Raw genomic sequence first — 13,078 nt, 5'->3', positions numbered from 1 at the left:
AGTACATCATACTGAAATGAAGAAATTATTCAGAAGGTCGTAATATGCAAAACGTCCAGCTCTAATGTTAAAAAAGTTGAACAGTGCTCGTTTGCATGAATCTGTATCAGATGTAAAGAACGTTTGTGATGAAATTCAGGTTCTTTACTTTGTTCCCGGAGAAGGCAGTGCAGAAATTGCTACGTTAGTAGAAGGAAATGTAGAAGAGAATGTACAACATTGTAGTTCAGAAAAATTTGAGCAAGAAATTACAAAATTCAAGGTGATTTCAGGTGAAACACCAAATTATTCTTGTATTTGTTGTCATTATAAAAATCAGACTAGGACTGTTGATCTGTATTTAAAATGTGAAAAGGAAAATAATGAGTGGATGGAATTTGTAACTTATTTGTTGGTAGAGAATAATTTTTGGTTTGGGTTCTGATCAGTGTATTTGTAAATATTGTCATAACAAATTAGACGAGAATAAAGTGCCTGCTAGAGATGTGCATAATAATTTTGAGTTGGTAAATATTCTTTCTGAACTGATGGATTTAAATACTTATGAGTCTATTCTTATTCAATATGTGCATCCTTTTCAGGCTATTGTTCGTATAGAGCCCAAGACAGGGAAATTGCTTCCTTCAGATTTACAGGGATGATTAAAGGGAAGAGTTGTGTATTAGCAACTAGATTTAAAGAAAAATATTGAAACAGTTGGTGTAGAAAATGTAAAAGATGAACCAGTAGTTATTCTTGTTAATGACGTTCCTCCTAAGAGTAAAAAAATCTGGCAGGAATTAGTGGATGTTAGGAAAGTGATAAAGGCAACTTTGTATCTGATAAAAAATAATAAATATTATAAAAATGTGTTTCTAAGTGAAGAAGAAATACCTGTAGAAGAAGATAGTGACTTGCCATCTGGACAAATTGAAAAAGTGGATGTTTCTTGAATTGGAGAAATATACGAACATTACAGTGTTCATCCACTTCATTCTAAAGAAGTGATGGGGGAAACTATAGAGTTATTCCAAATGAAAGAAGCAAAGGGAAGCTCCATTAGTGTATGGGAAAAAAAGCTTGGACGTTTGTTGTTTCCCTCAGTTGTTTCCCATAGGAAAAGGAGGACAATATGATGATCGACCTATGCATATTCCTGCATCTGAATACCGGACATTAAAATTGGACAGAAGATCCAAGATTTCGACAATGTATTCCGTATTTGTTTCATCTTTTGTTTGAGAGTGATTTGTCTGGACTTTCTTATGCAGTAAACTATATATTGAAAACAGGTGTACATCTGCAAAATGTTTCGGGAAAGGAATTTATGGATAGAGTACACCAGAAAGATAATGTTTTGGAATCTCAGCTAATTAATCTCATGGCATGTCAGCGTAGTACTAATGCGTACTGGTACCGTTGTCATGGAGAACTTAAATTGTATGCTAAGGAACTTAGGAACTCCTACATGGTTACTTACCCTAAGCTGTGCTGAAAATGCTTGGGATGATTTATTTCAATTTCTTCGAGAGGCAAATCCAAATATAGTAAATATTGAATTCAAGACACCTGGAGAATTGTGCTCTTCGGATCCAGTTAATGTATGCAGGTATTTCAATCATAGATTTGAACCTATGATGTCTTTTATCACCAATAAAAAAAATCCTCCTCTTGGAGAGGTTGTGGACTTCTTTTGGAGAAAGGAGTTTCAAGCAAGAGGTGCTCCTCACATACTCATGCTAATATGGATCAAAGATGCTACCAAATTTGAAAGAGACTCGGATGATACTGTGTTGTCTTTTATTGAAGAATATGCTACATTTGATATACCCAAAAGCACATAGAATAAGGACTTAAGACAACAAGTCTTACGTTTCCAAAGCCACCGTTGTGGGAAATACTGTTGTCGAAAGTACAAATCTAAGGACAAATTCTACACCAAAGGCCATTTTGGATTTCCACGTCCAGTAATATTGAAAGGAAGAGTGAACAGTTCTATGTCATCTTTACGACATACTATCACAAGAAAGTCTCCTAAAAATTCCTACAACTTAAGAAGAAAAGAAGAGTCAAAATACATAAATGACTATAACTTAGTCATTTTGTCCATTTGGAATGCTAACATGGATATTCAATATGTTGAGGATAATTCCATTGCGGTTGCTCAGTATATAACATTATACATCACAAAATCAGAAAAGATGGAATTGAAGGAAATGTGGGAAGAGATTTCCCATGAGAAGAGTCTAAGTAGGAAATAGTTATAGTTTGAAGATGTTATTTCATCGAGAAATTGGAGCGTATGAATGCTCGGATCGCTTATCATCTGCAAGTCTATATTCCAAATCTAAAAGAATCATTTGGGTGAGTCTAGGTCTTGCTGCAACACGAAACCGAGTACTTAAACATGTACAAGAAATTGAATATTTAGCTGAAAAGGAGCCAGAAAGTACAGACATTGTGAAAAAAATATGTTGGACACATATTATCCAAATAGAAGTCATCATCTTGAGAACATTTGTCTCTACGAAGTGCTGCAAAACTATATTTTTAAACGGAGTATTACAGAAAACATTAATAATGGTATATATGCTGTCATTGGTTCTGAAGGATGTCTGGTGAAGCAAAGAAAAGGACATTTGATTAATCACTGTAAACTGAGTTGCGAAACACCTGACAAAAGAGAATTTTACGATTTAGCTCTTTTGCAACTTTTCAAGCCATGGCCTTCAGAATTAGAATTACTTGGAGATTACGAGAGCTATGAAGATTCTTTCAATGCAACTGTTTTTGCTATTTATGTAAAATGTTGAACAAAGAAATTGAGAAAGAAGCTACAATTGCAGCTGAGATTGCTAGAGATAGTTCTCAAGACAGTCAAACTTCTGCTCCGTTAAGTCAGGATCCATTAGGAGAATCAATTATTCAAAATGAAGCAGCAACTGCTATGGAAGAGGTGGAAACAGCAATGTAACAAGCTCAAGAAGTTGTAAGAAACTTAGGAAATTTGGAAGAACAACTAAATGTTGAGCAGAAACAAATATATGAGCAAGTGAGAGAACAGATTAACCATGGATTACTTCATGAAAAGAAAGAGTGCTCTTGCTCATCGTTTCAACCTATTGTTGTCACTGCTCCAACTGGGTTGGCGGCAGACAATATTAAAGGAATTACTTTACATCATTTAATAATGCTACCAGTAGAGCATGAAAACAAATTAGAATACTACAAGCTATCTGGAGAAGCTTGTTTTGAAGTTGCAAGAGTCTTGAAGAAAATGAAACTTCTCATTCTTGATGAGGTAAGCATGGTGTCAAACTTAATGCTTGCCTTTGTGCATTTAAGAATGCAGCAAATTCTTAAAACAGACTATGACGTATTTTTTGGAAGAAAATACATCATAATTTTTGGCGATCTACTACAACTTACTCCTGTAAAAGGAAAACCAGTGTTTAAAACACTGGGACATGAAGATACCAGAAAGTATTTGGGGAGCATTGGAAATGTTAACATTTGGTCATATTTTTAGTATAAGGAACTTATTACAAATATGCGTCAGGCAAATAATCCAGATTATGGAAAAATTCTTCAAGATATAAGAATTGGAAAAGTGACAGGACGTGGCAAACAAGCTTTACAGAGACGATTACTTCCCAATTTGTTTCCAAATGAAAATATTGTTCCAGAGAAAATATATATGAAAATTGCAAAAAACAAGTCTGTAATCTGCTTAATGCCAACACTGCATGAATGTTTTGTATTCAATGAAGAAATCTTGAAGTTGGAAAATGAAGAAATTATAAATTTGGAAGCTATTGATAAAATAGAACATGAAGGAATCACTATTATTTTGACTGAAAAGTTGAAGAGGAAATTGGATTCTTTAGAGAAGTCGATAAGTAAAACTGCTGGTTTATAGAAGAATTTGTATGCATGTGTAAACTGTAGGGTCATTTTATGATGTAATTTCAATGTGGAAAAAGGTTTAGTAAATGGAGCAATGGGTAAAATTGTTGATTTTGTTAATTATTTAAATAGAGATGGGATTGAATTTATGAAAATCAAATTTGATGAAATTGCTGAAGTACAACAATTTAGTCATTATTCATCTCGGTTTTTGCTTGTAGGTATGCAGAAAACAGTTTCCTATTTGTTCAGCATATGCAGTGACCATTCATAAATCTCAAGGTTTAAGTGTAGATAGTGCATTAGTGAATATTGGAAGTAAAGTGTTTAAAGAGGGTATGTCATATGTTGCTTTGGTCCAAGTCAGAACTTTGTCTGGATTGTACTTGATTGATTTTGATGAGACAAAGATTAGTGCAGATGCAAATTGTGTGAAAGAGTATAATAGATTAAGAAGAGAATATGCACTCAATTTAAGGTCAATATCCAGTATTTGAAAAGCGTGTGGTAGGTAGAAAAAGAAGATTTGAAAATATCTGTAGTGAAACTGTAGAGAAAGAAAAGATGAAGTTGCGCATGCAAGCAAAAAGAAAAAGGACAGTGTTGAAGAGAATGTTGGTTATCGGTTTGAAAATAGTTGTGGTGTCAACTGCTATGCTAATGTAGTTGTTAATCTTGTTTTTTTTCTTGAAAGTTTGCAACAGCAAATTTTTGAAAATCGGGACAAAAGATTCTGTTCATTTTAGTATTCTATTTATGAGAAATGTAGTAGTGATAAAAGTAAAATACAAAGTGTTTCTGATATTCAAAATGTTTTGGACATATGTTCTGGTTGTACTCAATTTACAAAGAATATTCAGCAAGATTGTCAGGAATTTTTCATGTTTATGCTTGGAGTACTGGAAGATGAAGGTATAGATATTTAAAATCTTTTTGGACTTTCTTATAATTGGCAACATGACTTCCAACATTGTTTGCTTACATGTAACACTAACATAGACACTGAAAGATTCATATATTTGACTTTACCCGACTGTGAATCAGTGTCCTTTAACAATCTAGTTAGAGGAGCAACTCAAAACATGCAGTGTAGCCAATGTAAATCAGAAATGTCATCAACATTATTTATACAAAGATATGGATAGTATGTAATTTTAATTCTGCAACATTGTAGAGCTGGTGGAAGAAAATTTGAAACTTCAATTTAAAATGTTGTAGCTACTCAACCATCAATATCAGCAACAACTTTTGTAGCTGTAGCAATAATTTTTCATGATGGACCTTCTACAACATCTGGACATTACACTGTTTATTTAAAATGTCTGAAAGGTTGGATACATTGCAATGATACTCAATTAATTTTTTAGCAACGTTTGCCTAAAAAGTTACCAAATTCTTGCCTAATATTTTTAAAGCCAAAATTTTAAGATCAAAATTTGGCCTTTCAGGATTACTGCTGTTAAGGTAGATTAGTCTGGTGTTGTAGAGTATTTTGTAACTGAGGTTGAGGAGGTAGAAGGAAATCCTGTTGTTGATGTTGAGGCAGTGTAGGTGTATCATGTCGTGGGTGATGTGGCTGTAGCAGGGGACATTGAAGATCAGTCAGGTGGAGGTGCTTTGAATTGGTTGTAGTCGTTATAGCTGTTTGGCTGGAATTCTTGTGTAGAGTGTGTTGCCATAGTGTAGTCTGTTTCTTCTTATTTTCTTTAGGATGTACATGTAAATGTTGCGGAGCATGTAGAGGGTGTTATACAAGTATGAGGAAATGATGTAGACTTGTTTACACTTGTAGAGGGAGGAGTTGAAGATGAATCGTAGGTTGTGTACATGGTCAGTAGGTATTGGTACTGTTCACAGTGTAGTTGGCCAGCAGGAGTCATCTGAAGCTAAGGGGGTGGATCTGAGGATGAGTATCTTCATGTTGTGCGAGTTCATGTTTAAAGAGCTGCTCCCTATCTACTTGGTGACATCCTTAATTGTGTCGTGGAGGTTGTTTTTTGTGGTATGTGGCTCCTTGGTGAAGAAGAGGATGAGCTGGGTGTCTTCGATGTAGGAGATGATGTTGTAGTTGAAATAATGGGCCATTTGTGTGAGGGTGGCCATGGAGATGTTGAATAGCATTAGCCTGAGGAATGAGCAGTGGAGGACGGTGCAAATGTTGTCAGTGGTTTTAGATAAGAAGGCTGGAAGGCAGACGCTCAGAGTTTCTATTGAACAACTAAACTAAGAATTTCACACATACTATTTGGCCATGGGGAAAAGTATGTGAAATCCTTAATGACTTTTTGTTGTACATTTTGTCAGCATATATTTGTAAGTAACATTATTTATAATGGAAGAAAATTAATGATGGTGTTTTGTTATTACAAGATTGTTTGCCATACCTCATAGTTACGTAAGAAATTGGTCTTATAAAAAAACATTTAATATATGTTTTATTTCTATTTTTTAGATTGTTATTGAGATTGTTGTTTTTTTTAAGATGATCTTCTTGATTGTCTTTTTTTGCCTGCTGTTATGAGGAGTACTATTGAATTCACTGTTTCTAGTGAATGTCAATATATTCTGAGAACAGCAAAAAGGCATCTGAAATGCTTTACAAATGATTTTGTGTTGTAAAAGATAAATTGTAACTGTATTTTTTTTTGTCTTCTACAGATGCTATATTTATAATTATAATTTTTTTATTTTAATTTATTATTTTGAAGGTAAGTTTAACTAACCATTAAAAATGATTGATGGGATGTACAGAGCTGAAGTAAGAGAACGTCCATGGTGTACATAAGTTTGTAAATACGGTTTATATCTTTTAAAACATTTTTGAAGAAATTAAAAAAATATATACTGAGTGTACCTGTATTCTTTGCATTTAACTACAAAACATCAACTACTTTGGAACTAGTAAGTTGAACAGATATTTTATACTTTTTTTAGTACTACATTTTATATTAGCCTTAGTTTTTTCTATAGTGATAAAGAGTGACTGGTTTGAAAATGTGAGGAAATTTTAAAACAAAAAATTAATATAAGCAATTTTATTGATATAATCATATAAAGTAGTTGAGAATGGTTTTTGCATATTATTTTTTAAATGGCAAAATAGTTGATAAACCTAGTTTTGTATTATGTATGTATGTTTATGTTTTTCTACAAGGAACAACAACATTAAAAAAATTGCTATGGAAGAAGAACAGAACAACATGGAAAATAGTTTTGAAATTAGTAACACTCTGATAGAGGAGCTAAATATACCTTTCATGGGAGCGAGAATGAAGATGAAAGTATTGCTGCTGGAAATAACACCTGCAATTTTTTAGATGAAACATCGGATGATGATTTTGTTGAAGCATTAGACGACATCGAGTTTCATGATATGACTTTTGCAATTGATCATCCAGAAAATGAAATTTCAGATGAAATGATGTTAGAAGCTCTATTAAATTATGAAATGTTACAGGAATAAATGTATGATTTAAAATAATAAATGGATTAAGAGACTATTCGTGTAGAATTATAATCATTCAGATAGTATCCAGGTACACATGGTGCAAAATGGGCCTTAGGACGTGGACTGCTTCAAACCTCTATAGATTATGTATGCACTCTTCTATGCACCAGCAAAGTTGTGTTTTTTAGCTTTTATTTCCAGGTCTATATTCCTCTGTCTCCCTCTCTCTGTCTCCCTCGTTCTCCCTTTCTGTTTGTCTCCCAGGGTTTCCCGCATTCTCTGTCTCCCTCCCTCTGTCTGTTTCCCTCCCTCTGTATGTCACCCTCTATCTTCGTCTCTGTCTGTCCCTGTCTTCCTCCCTCTGTCTCCCTCTCTGTCCCTCTGTCTCTGTCTGTCTCTGCCTCTATATCTCTGCCCCTGTCCCTGTCTCTGTCTCTATCTGTGTGTCTCTGTCTCTGTCTTTATCTCTGTCTCTCTCTCTCTCCCTCCCTCTCTCTCTGTCTCTTTCTGTCTCCCTTCGTCTCCCCCTCTGTTTACCTTCCTCTTGCTTGCTCTCTACCTCTCTCTTACTCTCTATCTGTCTGTATCACTCACTCTCTCTGTCTCCCTCTCTCTCTGTTGCTACAAGGCCGCAGAAGGGGAAGCCAGCACGTTTTGCAATTTTCTTCCAGCACGAAACCCTCCCATACACCCAACTGAAGTTGAGTTCTATACTGGTTTCTACCCTGGAAGGGGTTTACTAGAGCCCTTTGCAAGAGCAGATGTCTGCCGTGTAGAGACCACTAACACAAGAAAAGCCAAGCCTTGATCCACACGCATAGCACTTATTCAATAGGGTTTACTCTTGCTAAATTGTGCACAGTTTTAGCTTACAACACATCATGAATATTCTACCATCAATAAATGAAAGAGCAAGCAGAGAGAGCTTGCCTTGAATTTTCAGAGAGCAGCCATGGAACGTCTCTCTAATGGTTCTATGCAGAATCGCTCTGGCGTGCACCAAAGTGAAGATAAACTATGAACGTATGCACACACATTTTTTACTTGGCATGCATACTGTACATCCAGCTTTTCTGCAAGAGGCTTCCATGGCTTTGCTGTGTGCAGGCAGCCGAGGCCAAGGTTAAGGCTTTGTTCTGCAAGTTCAAGACACCGAAGGTATTTCCACAAAAGGAATTGTAGAGCCCCGATTAACACTGAAAGCCTTTAGTGTGGTTTTTTGTAGCTGATAGACAGGCGGCATTTCCCTTCCTCTAGCCTGGAGATGAGAGCTGTTAGCACTGTTGCACTTCACAGGTGTTTCAAAGATCATAGAGCAGAGTGTCAAGGAATGCCTCCTAATTAGCAGCCGTTATGTGCCAAGTGTCTGTGACACACCCACTATTTGTAGGCTACACAGTACTGTGTCGGGACACAAAGTTTGGAAAGCTCTGCCTTAGGCCATTGACTGCTTTAAACCTGTATAGACTATGCATGCAGTCTTCTTTGTACCTACAAACTAGTCCTTTATACATTGAATTCCCCAGTCTGTATCATTAGACTTTCAGCAATCACTCCCATTCTACTGTTTCATGAGGCTATTTGTGCCATCGGAACGTCACTTTTTGTGATGTTCCGTGGCACAGCTGTCTACGTGATATTCATCAGGCACAAATAACCCAATCATTTTTTGGGCATACTGCTGCATGATAAATATCAGCCCCTTTAACATAGTGCAAAAACAACAATTGATGAACAAAATGCAGAACAATGTCATATATTCACCCCAGTACAGAGATCTGGGCCTAAATCCATCAGTTTTTTGGCACTCCATTCCTCCCCAGTTCAGACATGCCATATGCAAATCAGCCTTGACCCTGTGCCTCATGGGAACAGTCCAGCCCGAACTGCCAAGCCATGTCTTGCCTGGACCGGAATCAAGCATCCTAGGACCGGTTTCTGGCTATCAGCCGTCTTCATCCAGGATAGCATGACTCCAGTGGTGTGGAGAGCACGGGACTCACGTCTGATTATACCCGTCCCACTCGGGGTGACAAATGCAAAAACAACAATTGATGGACAGAATGCAGAACAATGTCATACATTCACCCCAGTACAGAGATCTGGGCCTAAATCAATCGGTTCTTTTGCACTCCACACCACCCCAGTTCATACATGGCCATATGCAAATCAGCCTTAACCCTGTGCCTCATGGGAACACTCCAGCCCGAACTGCCAAGCCATGTCTTCCCTCGACCGGAATCAAGCATCCTAGGACCGGTTTCTGGCTATCAGCCGTCTTCAGCCAGGATAGCTTGACTCCAGTGGTGTGGAGAGCACGAGACTTACGTCTGAGCATACCCATCCCACTAGGGGTGACAAATGCAAAAACAACAATTGATGGACAGAATGCAGAACAATGTCATACATTCACCCCAGTACAGAGATCTGGGCCTAAATCCATCATTTTTCTGCACTCCACACCACCCCAGTTCAGACATTGCCATATGCAAATCAGCCTTGACCCTGTGCCTCATGGGAACAGTCCAGCCCGACCTGCTAAGCCATGTCTTCCCTGGACCGGAATCAAGCATCCTATGACCGGTTTCTGGCTATCAGCCGTCTTCAGCCAGGATAGCTTGACTCCAGTGGTGTGGAGAGCACGGTTCCCATGAGGCACAGGGTCAAGGCTGATTTTCATAAGGCCATGTCTGAACTGGGGGGGGGGGGGGACTGTGTGACGGGATAGATCCGATCTACTGCGCGGTGCCTGTCATGTTGTGCTTTGAAATGCACAACGTGCATTTTTACCATTGCGGCGGGCAGCGCTTTCAGCACCGCCCGCCGCAATGATAAAAATACCACAATGGCCAAGGAGGGACTGTCGCTCCGATGGCAGGCGGTTCCGTTTTGCACGGGGATGGCGGGCAGGCAAAATCGGCCCGCCATCCTAGTAGACCCCAAAGTATTGTGTATAATGAGGACATATTTACATAGAGAAGAAAAACTACACACAGTAACTTATCCTGCCCTTCTAAATTTGAAAACACTTTCTGGACATATTTTATGAGAATAATTTGATCTCTTTTAATCCTAAACTCCCTGGTCTCTACTAGGTCAAGCATGTCTTTCTCTTTAATACCATAGTGGTACATTGCAGAAAGCTGTTCTAAAGCCATGTTTCATTTAAAGAATCTCTATAATAAAAGTCTCTGGCATTTTTTCAATTAATGGTCAAAGATAGTAGGTCCTCAGGTACACTCAGTATATATGTTAACTTCTGTAAAAGATACAAACCATTTTTGCACAGATATGTACTCCATCCATCTCTTGTTACTTCACCTCTGTAGAAGCACATCCCATCAACCATTTTTTATAGTTACTTAAACTTACCTTAAACATAATAAAAAAAATTATATATTATAAAATTAGCATCTATGGAAGACAAAAAATACAGTTACAATATATATTTCACAACACAAAATAATTTGAAAAGCATTTCACTTGCCTTTTTTGCTGTTCTCGGAATATATTGAACTTCACTAGAAATAGTGAATTCAATAGTACTTATCACAAAACAGTGGGCAAAAAAAAGACAATCAATAAGATTATCTTTAAAAAACCCATTAAACATTCTCAATAACAATCTAAAAAATAGAAATAAAACATATGTTAAATGTTTTTTTTCTAAGAGCAAGACATCTCAAACAATCTTAAAATAAAAAAAACACTATCATTAATTTTCATACACTGCAAATAAAGTTACTTACAAATATACACTGACAATATATACAACAAATAGTCCTTAAATAGTCCATACTTTTCCTCATGGCCAAATAGTATATGTCAAATTCTTAGTTTGGAAGTTCTTCAATAGTAATCCTCAGAATCCACCTCTCAGCGTTCTGATCCAAAACCACTAACATCATTTGCAGCGTTCCCCAGGGCTCATCCCTCAACCTGACACTATTCAACATCTACATGGACACCCTCACACAAGTGGCCCACCATCACAACCTCAACATTATCTCCTAAGCCGACTACACCCAACTCATCTTCTCCCTCACCAAGGAGCCACATACCACCAAAAACTGTCAGCAACTGCATAAGGATCAGATCTCTAAATTTCAAGTCGGACAAGACAGAAATACTCATTCTCAGACACACCCCCTTAGCCTGAGATGACTCCTGGTAGCATACTACACTGTGAACAGTACCAGCACCTACTGACCATATACACAACCTAGGATTCATCTTCAACTCCTCCCTCTCCATGTCTAAGCAAGTCTACACCGTCTCTTCATTTTGCAAAATTTACAAGTGGATCCTAACCAAAAGAAGCAGAACAATGACACAGTCCCTCATCAGCACCAGACTACACTATGGCAACACACTCTATACCAGAATTCCAGCCAAACACCTACAACGACTACAACAAATCCAAAACACCTCTGCTCGACTGATCATCAATGCCTGCTGCAGCCACATCACCCACCACCGGATACACCTACACTGACTCAACGTCAACAAGAGGATCATCTTCAAGCTCCTCACCCTCATTCACAAAGTACTATACTATACCAGAACAACCTACCTTAACAGCAGTAATCCTCAAAGGCCAAATTTTGTTCCTAGAATTTTGGCTTTAAAAATATTAGGTAAGAATTTGGTAAGTCTTTAATCAATCAATCAATCAAAACATTTGTATAGTGCGCGACTCACCGGGAGGGTCTCAAGGCACTTGGGGGATGCGAATCCGCTAATGCTCGAACAGCCAGGTCTTGAGTTGCTTCCTGAAAGAGAGGTGGTCTCGGGTCAGGCGGAGGTGGATGGGGAGGGAGTTCCACGTCTTGGCAGCCAGGTAGGAGAAGGATCTTCCTCCTGTTGTGGCTCGTCGGATGCAGGGGACGGCGGCGAGGGCATGGCTGGTCGATCGTAGCTGGCGGGTGGGAGTGTAGAAGGTCAGGCGGTCGTTGAGGTATCTTGGGCCTTGGTTGTGGAGAACTTTGTGTGCGTGGGTGAGGAGTCGGAACGTGATTCTCTTGCTGACAGGGAGCCAGTGCAGGTTTCTCAGGTGTTCGGAGATGTGGTCGTGTCGTGGAATGTCCAGGATGAGGCGTGCTGAGGCGTTCTGAATGCGCTGGAGATTTTTGTGAAGTTTGGCTGTGGTTACGGCGTAGAGAGAGTTGCCGTAGTCCAGTCGGCTGGTGACAAGGGCCTGGGTGACCGCCTTCCTGGTTTCGGTGGGGATCCACCGGAAGATCTTACGTGGCATGCGTAGGATGTTGAAACACGACGCGGAGACGGCGTTGACTTGTCTGGTCATGGAGAGGGAGGATTCCAGGATGAAGCCCAGGTTGCGTGCGTGGTCTGTGGGTTTGGTTGCGCTGCCCAGAGCAGGGGGCCACCAGGAGTCGTCCCAGGCAGAGGGCGAGGATCCCAGGATGAGGACTTCCGTCTTATCTGAGTTCATTTTCAGGCGGCTGTTCATCATCCACTCGGCTACGTCTTTCATCCCTTCATGTAGGTTGGTTCTGGCGGTGTCGGGATCGTTGGTGAGGGAGAGGATCAGCTGGGTGTCGTTGGCGTAGGAGATGATGTTGAGGTTGTGTTGGTGTGAGATGGCCGCAAGGGGGCTCATGTAGATGTTGAACAGCGTGGGGCTGAGTGATGATCCTTGTGGTACGCCGTAGATGACTTCGGTGGCCTGGGATTTGAACGGGGGAAGCAGACTTTCTGTGTTCTTCCGGCGAGAAAGGAGATGAT

Source organism: Lissotriton vulgaris, unplaced genomic scaffold (assembly GCF_964263255.1).
Source record: "Lissotriton vulgaris unplaced genomic scaffold, aLisVul1.2 SCAFFOLD_1149, whole genome shotgun sequence".
NCBI lineage: Eukaryota > Metazoa > Chordata > Amphibia > Caudata > Salamandridae > Lissotriton > Lissotriton vulgaris.
This window is presented reverse-complemented; position numbering follows the sequence as displayed.